Raw genomic sequence first — 12,406 nt, 5'->3', positions numbered from 1 at the left:
CACAGCAGCAGATATTGCTTGAAGGGTTAACTTCTTAATTCCTCAGAGACTATAATTTCTACTTACCCTCATATCAATGGTTATTTTCTTATTTTCTGTCTGATTTATTTTGTCTTATGAAACTTTATATTATATTAAGATAGGATAACTTGTTCTATACCTTGTTAAATAACTGTATCTTGCAGAAGTTACTTATGTCTGATATTCAAAAGTCCTAAATTGACATGTAGTTTCTGAAAGCCTCTGCATTATCCCTGAAAGCATGGAATGCTTAAACATCTCATTTTGAAAATAAGAAACATCCAGAAGTGAAAATGGATTCTAATTAAATGATACACTTCATTTGTTCCATCTTAAAATAGACTGGTGCAGACCTCTTTTGTTTTTTGTTTTTTTTTTTTTTCATTTATAGTATTTTTTTTTTGCTAAGATTGTCTGCAGAAATAATTTTTTTTCTGGAAGCTCATTCTATGTATAACCTGGTTTATGTCCAGACAAAGAACTTTCATGGCTATAACTGAGACTTGGAAACCTGGACAAATAAACAAAACAAAAATTACTCAAAAATTACAGTGACTGGGCAGGAAGAAGTTGAGCACTTAGCAACTAGGAAAACTTATTCCTTTATCCCCTCTTCTTACATTTCAGTAGTGAGTTTGAAGTAGCATGAATTCAAGCCATCGTTGACCTTCTTTTGTAGCAAATACATTGAAATCTTTTCTCTCTTATTCTAAGAAAAAAAGTTATGCCATATATATATACACATACATTTTGGGGCAGGTTTTCTGCTTTTCATCCAGCAGCCACAGATGAGCAGAGCACCTCATACAAAATAAAAAGAGATTCCTTCATTCAGGTATTTATTTCATCTCCTTTAGATCCAAAACTATTGTAGGAACAGTTAGAAAAACGTTATTCTACCAAGATGTTTCTTCTTTCTATTTAATTGGAACAATAAAGCCTTTGTCAGCTACCAGATGTGCAGGCAAATTGAAAGGTGATGGGTGGCTTGATCCTGCAAGAAAAATAGGGGTTGTATCTCCACTAGCTGCACTATTCATTTAGAAGTTTCTTTCTGTTGTCTTGGATTTAAATCAGCATTTTGGAAGAGGAATTTGATTAACTGTACAGTAGGATTCACTACTGGTAGACTAGTGAATTATTTTCTTCCTTTGAAGTGACTTTAGTGATTGAACAGATCTAGTGGATGTTCCATATGTGGGGGGTTTGTGTGTTTGGATGTGCTTTAAAGAGCCATGAATAATAATTTGGCATAGTTTTGTAATTAGTTATGACATCCTACATGCTTTTTTGTGGCAGATTCCAAAGATGAAGTCTTTATAATCAGAAGCATTTGTTCAGACAGGAAACTGCTCCATGTAGAAAGCATTAACTGTATTGCAATGACTTTATAACAAATAATAATAACAATAATGAAGACACAAATCTAAGACTGAAGATAAATTTTTATATCATTTTCTGGTTATATTGACCAAAGGAGTAACCATTGTATTTCTGAAGGGATAAAGAAGTTTCCCTATGAAGCTTTTTAAAGCAGTCAATACATTTTCGAGTGCTCCAGAACTCCAAGCAGAGCAAATCTGTGAGCTCATTACTAGAAGTCTGCTAACATATCCAGTTTTCAGGTTCTGGTTTTTGTTTTCAAGGCCTCAAAGATCATACCAACAGCAATAAGTAACGCACAGTTTCTTATCAGGTTGTATAATTCCTGTAGTTTCACCAAAAAAATTGTGTTCTAAATCCTGGCTAGAGCTTCTGCATACTTGAGGCATTGAGATTAATAGGAGCCCCTTGTTTACAGAGAAGTTGAACCTCATAGGTTTCTGTATGGTCCAGCCTACTGAAACACTTCTGTAACTTAATTCGTGTGTAAGAAGGTCTAGAACATGCAAATTTAAAAAAAGGAGATTAATGAGCACGTGCTACAGAACTGTAATGCCTCACATCGTGGCCGTGCAGTGACACAGCTGAGCCCTTGGGAATGCTTCCATCCCCTCTAGTGGTTAAACTGCTTTTCTGAGCAGTGGACTTCCAAAATCTGCCAGAGCCAAGCACTTGCAGATGTGCCAGAGGATGTTGGAGTGTCTCCAACTGCGAGGTGGTAATTATTCAGCTTTCCACTTTAAATAAGGTCTGCTTATTTTGGAGGAGAAGAGATGTTCTCACAAGTAGCCACTGTAATACCAGAGAATTAGTGTGGTGCTTTACTACACACAAATATACTCAGTGGAGGATTGACTTTTTTCCCCACAGCCACTGCTTGGTATCACAGAGAATATTTGCTGTGTGACTTATAAGTGGGAAAAACAGTTGGCAATTTGTGTTTTGGGGCTTTTATTTGTTGAGGGGTTTTTTTTGGGGGGGGTTGTTTGTTTGAATCCTTATATTTTAGGAAACCCAAGCAAGTGAACAAAAAAATCTTCATATATCATATAGTGGGTAAACAAATCACAAATCCTATTTTCATCCAGTAACCTACTGTAGAGTTTAACTTCTGTAGATTGTAATGAATATGGTAATGCATAGAATGTAAGTAATGAATTTATCAATGCAGATAAAGCTGCACTGAGCAGGCTGTCTGATTTTAAGGCTGTTTTGGAATAAAAGCTAAATGAGTTCTTTGCAGACACATTGCAGGCATTGGCATAAAGCAAAAAGGTCCATCTGTGAGCTGGGGGAGAGCTCCAGGCTTGGTTATTGCAGACCTGAAGGTACTTTCCTCCTGCCTGTGAAATCCAGGAATAGATGGCAACAATGAAGGAAGAAATGCCATCTTCCCTCTTTAACAGTAGTAAAAACTACACCTAAGTCACAAATGATCCTGAAAAATCAGGAGCAAGTAACCAAATGGAATATTGTTATGTTTAATCCTTTTCACAAAAGAGCAGTAACAAATCACCAAGAAACTCTTTTCATGTTTGGTGTGTTAAGCACCTGAGCTTTGATATGCCTTAAAGCAATGCCAGGTCTTGATAATAGATCACTTAATTGATTAATCAGCACTCCTTAGTTTCATAGGAAGAAAGAACTGGTAGCTCTTTATTCACACAGATACTTGGGTTAAAAAATTTCTACTGGCTCTGGTGAGAAAAGGATTGATAGTTGTGAATATTTTGTTATATTTTGGTCAGAAAAAAAGAGTATTTTCTTTAGAAATGAAAGCAACTTTTTTTAATGATATGAATCATCTATGTTTTGCAAAAAGCACTTTAGTTTCAGAAAAGTGCTCCTTACTGAGGGAAGACCTATTTTAGCTTTTTTTTTTCTTTTCCAGAAATACTTACAGAACCTCCACAGGGATTCATCTTTAAATAAGTGTGTCTTGTTTTGAGCAATTAAAACTTCTTACCATTCTTTTCTTTTCCTTCTGCTTTCCATCTGGCCTGTCCACCTGCTTACAGTTTGTATCCAAAAAGCAAAGTTCACAAACCCAGGAGATCTTCCTGTTTTAAATGGAACAAACTAGTGATGATGCCTATGTTCTTAATTTATTTCTAAAATGAAATCTGTTGAGGGTGGTACTTAAACATTTTTAATTGAATATGCTGCAACACAGCACTCTGCTAGTAAAACATCTGTGTTCAGCTTGTATTTAGCTATTGAAAAGTAACTGTTCCTGTGTTTGAAAAGCTTCTTTGAAACATAAGTGCCAGGAACTGTAACTTATTTTTGTGAGGGTTATTCTGTCAAATAAATTTATATGTGTTGATTAGAAGAGTTATCTGTGCATTAGAGCAGAGTGTACTACAGTGTCTTAGCACTGGGAAAATTTTGTTAACTTCGGGTGTAAATAAGGAAAAAATATCACCCCAGCTATCTCACAGGCTGGAAAGAAATCAAATAAGCTGACAGGCATCTGTCAGAATCTAGTAGAGATTTGTATAGTGCTAGAAATAGATTGCAGAGGATCAAAGAAAAATATGGAGTAATTCTTAATCTTCTTTTACCAGCAGCACACAAGCTTTATAAAAAATCCTCCTTCACTGCCTGTTTGCATATTAAAATAGGCTAATTCAGGAAAGGTGATGAGAATATTGCAATGAGAGATTCTTGCCAGTTAAAAGTTCACCACTCAGCAAACTAGGATTTTACTGTAGCTGTTTGGATTTTCCCTCAAGAGCCACATATGTTGTAAATGCCACTTTTGTAAGTATTCTGAACAGTCCTGTTAAACTCTGCTTTAGCAAAGATGTACTTAGCACCCAGGAAACACCTTTAAATACTGGGTTTCTTTCTTATGAATGAAGCAGGATCATTACATTGTTCTCAGTCTTCCACAGACTTCTCAGAATCCTTTCTGACTTGTCCTCTGGTAGCCCTCTGAGTAACTCTTGCACCTGAGCCATCATTAAGTCACTTTTGTTAAAGAGCTGCTGTGGATACAGTTTCAATTGCTTCATTCATCCAGTTACTGAGCACACCAACATGTCTGAACCTGCTTCATGAGAATTCATCTAGGAATTTCTCTGCAGCAACCTGTTGTGTTCCTCTCCTTTTAAAATCACTGCCTTCTTCCAGAGGTATCACTTGCATGTTTAGATTTAGGCACACATTTGAGAGACTTTGGCTGGTCAGCATTCCGGATGTTTACTCTTTGTTTTGAAATGATCAGGCCAAAATGGAAAACTCTTGTGGAAGGCATTATGTTCCTGTCCTGGTATTTTTTTTCTGTCTCCTGGGAGAGGCAATCTTGCCAAGGATCTGGTTTTGGTTTGTTGTTGTTTTGTGTGTTTGCCATGAAACAGTTGCACAGGGATGTTTTGAATCCAGCATCTTCCTTGCAGTAATTTTGCTTCTGAAGAAAGGAGCAAATGATTTTACCTCTGAATAACTTGATAGATATCAGTCATCTAAGGTGGATGTTGCCTAATGGGTTGGAAAGGGCTTTCCCACCTGGAGCAGTCTGACAAGACCTGTGACACACAGCTTTAAAATATCATGAGTTTCAGTATTACAGTGTACAGAGTATTCCATGTTTGGCACAGTCTTCTCTTGATTGATTAGTTTTAAAATAGGCTGGTGCTGGACTTTAATAAAGATATTATTTTCATTCAGTTCTAATCTAGTACATCTCCCTTTTTTTTGAAGTGCAATCTGGTGTTTAGACTGTCACGTGTCTAATTTACTTTTTCCTTATTTTCTATTACCAGAAAAGTAATTTTAAATACTAAAAGAATAAAAATCTTTTTCTCACTGCTGGGCAATATAAGCTTTGGTGAAGATGGATTAGTGCTCTGTCATCTGTGAAACACAAGTTGTTTCCAATTTCTCAGAGGGCAGGAACTTGGTAAAGGGCAGAGGGAATTGTTCTGAGAGTTGTAAGCACTGCGTAAATAATTGTTCCCTGGTAAGCATGTGCACTGCAGTAACTGTCACAGGAACAACTGGCTGGGTTTAGCTGTCTAAGGACTTCTTCTGAACACACTTGAAATGTTTGTTTTGCTTAGAGATGCTGTCTTAGATACTGGATGGCAACTGATAAGAGCCAAAGTTTAGGCGGTGTTTCCCAAACAACTTTTGCTGTCTCTGTGATTCCTAGAGAAGCCTTTTCCTCTCCTAATGTAAGCCTGGAAAACTGCAAGTCAGTGAGCTGGGGAGGAAGCAGCCAGCCCCGGGAAGTGCAGGTCTTTATCACAGTACTCGTTGGTCATGCTTTATTTTGGTTTTTAGCAGGTTGGAAAACAGGTTTCCTGTGTGTGTGCCTGGGTTACCTTCCTGTGCCTGGTGTAGACGTGAGGAGACAGGAGGTGATGGAGCAGCGATGCCAAGTGGGGCAGGGATGCTCCTGGTGGGAGGGTACCCACGGTGGGGCTGGGGGGAGCAGAAGGCAGCAGGTCTGACCCTGTGGCAGCCGGGCTGGGTCCAGCTCAGTCTGCCAGGAAATGCCTCTCCCAGGCTGCTCAGGCTCCCCAAAACTGGCAGCACTGGTGGTGTCCTCAGCTGCCACCTCCTCCCCTTGCTCATACCCTGAACATACTCCTGAAAGCCTGCTGGGGACTCCTGCTGCTGCTCCTTATGGCACGGCTTGTGCATCTCCTGTAGCTGATTTATTCGCCAGCCACACCACAGAGGAAGGCTCAGCCTGGGAGAAGGTGGCGTATTGGAAAACCCAAAATAACACACAAGGTGGCCTGGGTGCAGACTAGGAGCAACTGTAACTAGTGCCTCCCAGTCACATTCTCTGGAAATAAAATAACTTTCACTTCTATTTATCCTATGCCAAGATAAAGAAAATACAGGCATGCTCACAGCTTTCTGAGAAATCAGTCAAAAATCCAATGAGTGGGAATTTCTGCTTGTATTGTGGTTTTCTATCTAAAAGCATGCTCCATTTAATTTCAATTTGTTCCATTTAACCAAGAGTTAGAAACAGCTTAATACTGCCAGAGTATACTTCTAATTGATGATTTTGGTGCTGCTAGAACACCTTTCAGGGGGGGTTGGAAAAACCCGTGTAAGAAGTGTCTGACAATGTAAGCTACATCCATGTTTGAATTAGGAAATTTTCAACACTCTGAACATGTAAAGTTTTGTTTCTTGCACTACTTAGCCTTGTCTCAGTTAAAGCAAGGGGTGGGTATTTTAAATATTACAATAGTCAATAATTTAAATTTACAGCTTACATGAACCAACCAGAAGTTATTTTGGAACGATTAAAGAAATATTGCATCAATTTCATATATGTATTCATAAATAAGTATTTTATTCTGGTATGGTGTGTATATATATGTGTGTGTACGTATGTAATGGCAGAAATATGTTTATGTGCATGCATAAAAAGATATTTAGAAATAAATCTCTTATCACAGCAGTGGAAATAAAGGGCCCACTTTTAAAGTAAAAAGCAAAGAGTTTTAAAAGTTTAATGAAATGTTTTCCCCTGAAAGCAGAAATTATCCTCAGGCTTGAATACTTCTAAATATTTAACTTATGATAAAACTCACACTGACTGCAGCCTGAACAGGAATGCAAAGCAATAATAATAATGAAGGAATAAAATACAAGTGTAGTTGCTGGCTGTTTCCACATAAAACACCAAAGCTCTCAGTGCTGCAACAGTGACATCCAGTGACCGAGGCAGCTAATCCTGGGCTCAGCCTGCCTTTGGAATGAGCACCAAAGGACTTGGATGGAAAAGGATGTTTGTTTACTGAGATCATTAGTGCAACACTGGACTCATTAAGAGGATAATTAGAAATGCCATGGGAGAATGAATGTCGTGATAAATAAGTAATCAAGAAAACTTATGTATTGAATTAGCCATCTGTTTCAGAAGTAAGAAGTAAGGAATATATTATTTTAAAACAAGTGCTTTGTCCAGTCTGGCAATTTGCTCAATGAGCCTACACACACACTCCATTTTTTTAGTTAACAAAGCAGAATTCAGTAGGTAGTACTTCTACTCAGTTTTGCTGTAGATATGATCTACCTCAGATCTAAATGCATCTATATGATGGAAATTTTTTTCAATTTTTCAAATAAATGAATTGAAAAGACTAAAAAGAAGTAAGAAACCTGCCTTTTGTAGGGAAGATGACTAAATGCTTACTGTCCTTTCACAATGAGACATCCCTTTTTCTGTTTTGGTTAAAGCTGAAGTGAGTTTTTAAATTAAGTTCACACTTTATAAAGCTGCTGACTCTAAAAATGAGTGGTATTTGATTCTGGCCTGACCCCCCCACTTCCTTAGTCATCCAGTTTCACTTCTGTTGGCTATGAGTCTTGAAATCTCCACGTTCTTCCAAATTATATGTCACATGATAGGTCCTGTACTTTGATTCCTTTAATTGTACTACAGAATTAGCTTATCTCTGGGCAATGGGAACTAATTTTTTTAGGATTTCAACTTCAAAGCATGCGCCAAGCTGTCCATGTTTTACTCTTAAGAAACTGATGAGTCAAAAAGTTATGTAAGGTCATAAGCAAAAAGAAATGCAGAGAAAAATGAATTAAAAGGGAAACAACTGCCCAGATGGAAATAAGAAATGCAAAAGTTGTCACATCTGTCCTTTGGCAAGAGGCAGTAGTTTGATTGTAATGTAGGAAAAGAAAAATCCTTAGGGAGTTGCATTGCTTCTCTCTGCTCATTCTAAACAATATTCAGATTATTAAATATGCTGGGTATTTACCCCCTGCTTTATCTGGTATCAACACAGGGAATGTTATAGTCTGGTGGCCTGCTAGTACTGGGCTTCTATAGGATAGACAACCAAGTGTTCTGCTTAATAAGAGGAGAGCCTTTTTGGGTTTTGTTTTTATTTTTTAAGTCCTACATTTGATGGAGGTAAAATTTTAAAAGCTTAACTTCTTTCAGGAAAAAGAACAACAGCATCAGCTTACTGCAGAACCTCTGTATTTCTGCTGGGCAGAGCAGTTTAATTTCAGGAGAAGCCATTGCTCACCATAAGACAACTGGGCTTGGAAATCAGAAAGGCAGATGCTGAATATATTCCTTACTGCTACTCAAACAGTAGTTCAGCTTGGGAAGATTTTCAACTAGTAAGAAATTGATCTGGTAATCACTTTCCATTCATCCACCACTCAATTCCTTTCCTCTTCTCAGCCCTGAAGGAAAAAGCACATTAGGGTAGTCCACTTACCCAACTCACCCTTGATAGTCCTGTTACAGGTTTGACTTTCTAAGTACAAAACCTCAGCAAAAATAAATTTGGGTGTTAAGTGTTAAAGATGTTCCTACGTTTCCATTAGTAATATATTGCCTAAATGTGTTACTTAGTTATTACTACTTTGGAGTGAGGACAGAAACAAAGCCTGAATTTTTGGAGTTGTCTCATTGTACTATCTGAATGTTCTCCTTTCAGAAAAAATAGTCACCTTACACGTTAATTTCAGTTTTTAGAAAACCTTTGAGATAGCCGTGGTTTCTAATAAATCAGAAAGTTACAGGAAAGAAGCAATAAGAGGGGACAAAGGCCTGCATCAGAGAGAGCTTTTCAAGTGACAGCTGCTTCATTCTGCTTTTGCTTTCACTGAGGAAGATCTTTCTCTTTCACTTCCATTCACGTGTTTTCAGTTGGGAGACTACAATAAAAATAATAGAACAAGTATCCATCAGTAATAGAGCCTTCTGTAAAACTCGTACTAAAAGGAAACCAAGTTATGTTGTTCTTATAGAACCTAGTTAGAATTTTGTGTCATGGACATGTAGATGACCTTATCTGGAAAAGACACACAATCAGCTAATGTCAAAATAATCTCACAGGTGAGCACAGAGGTGCTGCTGATAATGCAAATGTGGGGTCTCTGATAGGTGCCTGAGTGCTCCATTCTCTAGGGTGACAGTGACTGCCACATCTTCACTCTCCCTGTAACTCCCTGGGCTCAGGCAGCTCTGCTGGTTTTCCTGCGAGTTTAATCGCGAGTTCCTTTCCCATCTCGTTCAAGCATCAGTAGAAGTATTAAATTATGATTCCGTCTGCTGAAGGCAGGAGGCAGACAGCTCTCCGCTCCGAGGAAATTTTTTGAGACCTAAGCAGTGGAAAATCCAGAGGCATCGCTAGAGGGCAACAAGGCATCGCAGATTCTTGTGTCGCTAAAGCTCCACCAGTGTCACACCCTCACTGAGAGGCACGTGTGAGCAACAGTTTATGCAAGCTTTTGTCCTTTCCCAGCCGTGTGACAGCGAATTTTGCTTCAGAAATAGAGTTTAAAATATTTAATTTTATTATATATGCACAAATAAAACTTATAGTTTTGTGTTACTTTATCTCTCTTCTGGTACAGTAAAACAATTACAAGATTGAATATGTGTGCATCATTTTAATTTTTGAACAGCATATGGTGAAATAGAACTTATTAACTTATTCTCCTAGAAACTATATACACTATATGCACTATATACAAATAAAAATGTACAGGTTAGGAAAATTTGAACCTGTAGCTCACTGTCTTTCCTTCCATCGATTTCAGTCAGCATGAGCACGACCCAAACAGGTACAGCCATTGCAGAGGACAGCCACCCTGCCCCGGTCCTCTGAATCTTTCAGGGTCGTTATTAGCTCTTACCTTCCATTTCCCGATGTCCTGCTGGCACTAACAATGCTGTCAGTGCTGTCGCAGCTTGCCAAATGTCGGTTGTGCAGTACAGTGACAGGGTGGAGAGAAGGGGGGAGTGGCTGGCCTGGAGCCACTGCTGTGTCTCAAGGAAGAGCCAGGTGTTTTTTAGCCGTGTGCTGTAAGCATTTTGCACAGGCAGGCTTTTACCATTAGTATTGTTTTCCTTGCCTACCTCCTGCAGGCTGGTAGACAGAGCTCCAGGCTTAGGGGGTTTCCTGGGATTGCACATTGTCTCCTGGTTTGGCTCTTGGAAAAAGTGAGGCTGTCACCTGAAGCAGCTTCATGGTGAGAGCTCCCAGCTGACAACATGGAGTAAAAGGAGTTTTTTCTATGGCCAGAGGATAGCTGGCAGTGTGCCTTTTCAAGCAGTGTCTGTTTGTTCATCAGGCTTGTAATGATGCTGATGCTAATGATGCTGGCCTCTTATGTAAACCTTTTTTTTTTTTTTTTTAATTCCCTGATCTCCTAATTAGTAAGGAATAATTCTATGCACTGTCAGAAGATTAAATTCTAATCATCTCAGTTTTGGACCCTTTAGAGACAAGTACTGAGCATGGCAAGTACACACAAAGAATTTTTTTCATGGCATCTCTGTTTTAGTTTAACTCTACTGTTGTATGTATTTGCTAATTGATACCTCCTCACGCTTTCCACTGTGGACAGACAAGAATTAGCAGCAGGTTTCAGGGCAGGCCAGAGATTGGTTTGACTGTCTAGGCCTGGCAAAGCTGAATGGAATTCCCTGATCACACTGAAGGTTCAAATCAATTTTGTTTTCATCTTCTGCTTCTAGTTTCAACTGAAGCCTTTTATGTTGTAGTTACAATGCAAACTAAATTAGGAGGGCAGCTAAATTAATTCCCAGCAACTGAATTAGGAGGACTGCATGTGGGAGCTGGAGAGGTATCAACAGAATAGAAAGCAAAACTGCTTGTCTGAAAATGAAAGTTGTCTTGGAATTTTTAAGTATGCATTCCTTGAACACATGGTGGCCTTTTTACTCTCATCCTGTTTTATTTTACACCAAAGATTTCTTAGCCTAACTTATAATCAAAATAAGTGTTACGTTCTCTATGTTCTTTAAAGTTTATATGTTTTTCTCTTCTTATTTAACTATAAGGTGTTAAATGTGTTTTAAACTGTAGCTTCCCCCTTTTATTTTTTGTCTGTATGGACTATATCTTTCAGAATTCCTTTGAGTTACTCGAGTAAGTTCTTGTGAGAAAAAGACTGATGCTAACATATTGACACAACCAATCAAAATTCCGTTTTGTGTATGTTCATTTAAAACAAAATCTCATAAGAACAACAACAAAACAATCCACTTGAAATTACGGCCAGGCCTAGTCCCTAGATTTGAAATAAATTTGTACAGGCTTGTAATTTCAGACCATTTAGCATCCAGTATAATTAAAGCCAAAGCAACTTTGTAAATTTATTGTAGAGTGGAGCAGGTTTGAAACTAACCACATAGATTCGTGTTCATCCATAAAGGTGCATTATCAAAGTGGAGAAGTATGTACATTTTTTTGAAATCTAGGGAGTTTTGTTTCTATTGTAAATGTACAGACATTTCTTTAAGTCGTGGTGTAATTTTTAGCGTATCTCCTTTGGACTGTCTTTTTAGTGACCCTCAAATGGATTTATGGATAGCACTGATAGACACTAATTCTTAACACAATGTTTTTTATTTTCCGTGTTGTGACACAAATGACAGACTGACCATTTCCTTTTCACTGGCCTCTGCAGCTGGCTTGCCTCTTGCTCTACCTGAGCTGCTAATTAGCAACTGCACGGTAGAACCTCGCCCCTGGCATTTGAGCTCTCTTTATTTTGGGAGTGCTTCTAGTCCATTTCAGGATGGTTACTCCATTTGATTATTGACCCAGTTAATAGTAAGTAGACTCAGCTGACTACTGACTTTGTTCTGAAAAGCATTACAGCTGTTTTTACAGTCAGGAACAATAGCCAGGAGATCTAAGGAGCTGCTAGGAGCCCTTCTGTCTCTGTCAGAGATAGTTAATCCATTATCTGACCAGGACAAACTGCCAGTCTGTTTCAGGATAGTGATGAACAGCTGAATGGAGCTTTCCATGAAAGTGATTTAACTGCCTGTTTGTTTAGAAATAATTACAGTGAGCTACAGCTACTGACTGTGTAAGTTATTGTACCTCAGCTGGTATTTCTGTCCCTCTTACTGTTTAATCCCTTACCTGGGAAATTCATATCCTGTGTGTCCAAGACTGAGAGTCTGTACACGCACGAGTAACAAGGTGTCCCTATCATCAGCCGTAGCACTCTCAATGAC

The 12,406-nt window shown here is 38.4% G+C and overlaps 1 protein-coding gene across 6 annotated transcripts in view; it reads left to right on the top strand.

Moving 5' to 3' along the window:
- LOC106855919 (calcitonin gene-related peptide type 1 receptor) overlaps positions 1 to 12,406 on the top strand; it is a 196,390-nt gene that overhangs the window by 81,763 nt on the left and 102,221 nt on the right. The gene's annotated exons all lie outside the window — the stretch shown is intronic.

Source organism: Sturnus vulgaris, chromosome 7 (assembly GCF_052056855.1).
Source record: "Sturnus vulgaris isolate bStuVul1 chromosome 7, bStuVul1.hap1, whole genome shotgun sequence".
NCBI lineage: Eukaryota > Metazoa > Chordata > Aves > Passeriformes > Sturnidae > Sturnus > Sturnus vulgaris.
The sequence above is the reverse complement of the archived record's forward strand: the minus strand, read 5'-3'. Positions and strand labels throughout refer to the sequence as shown.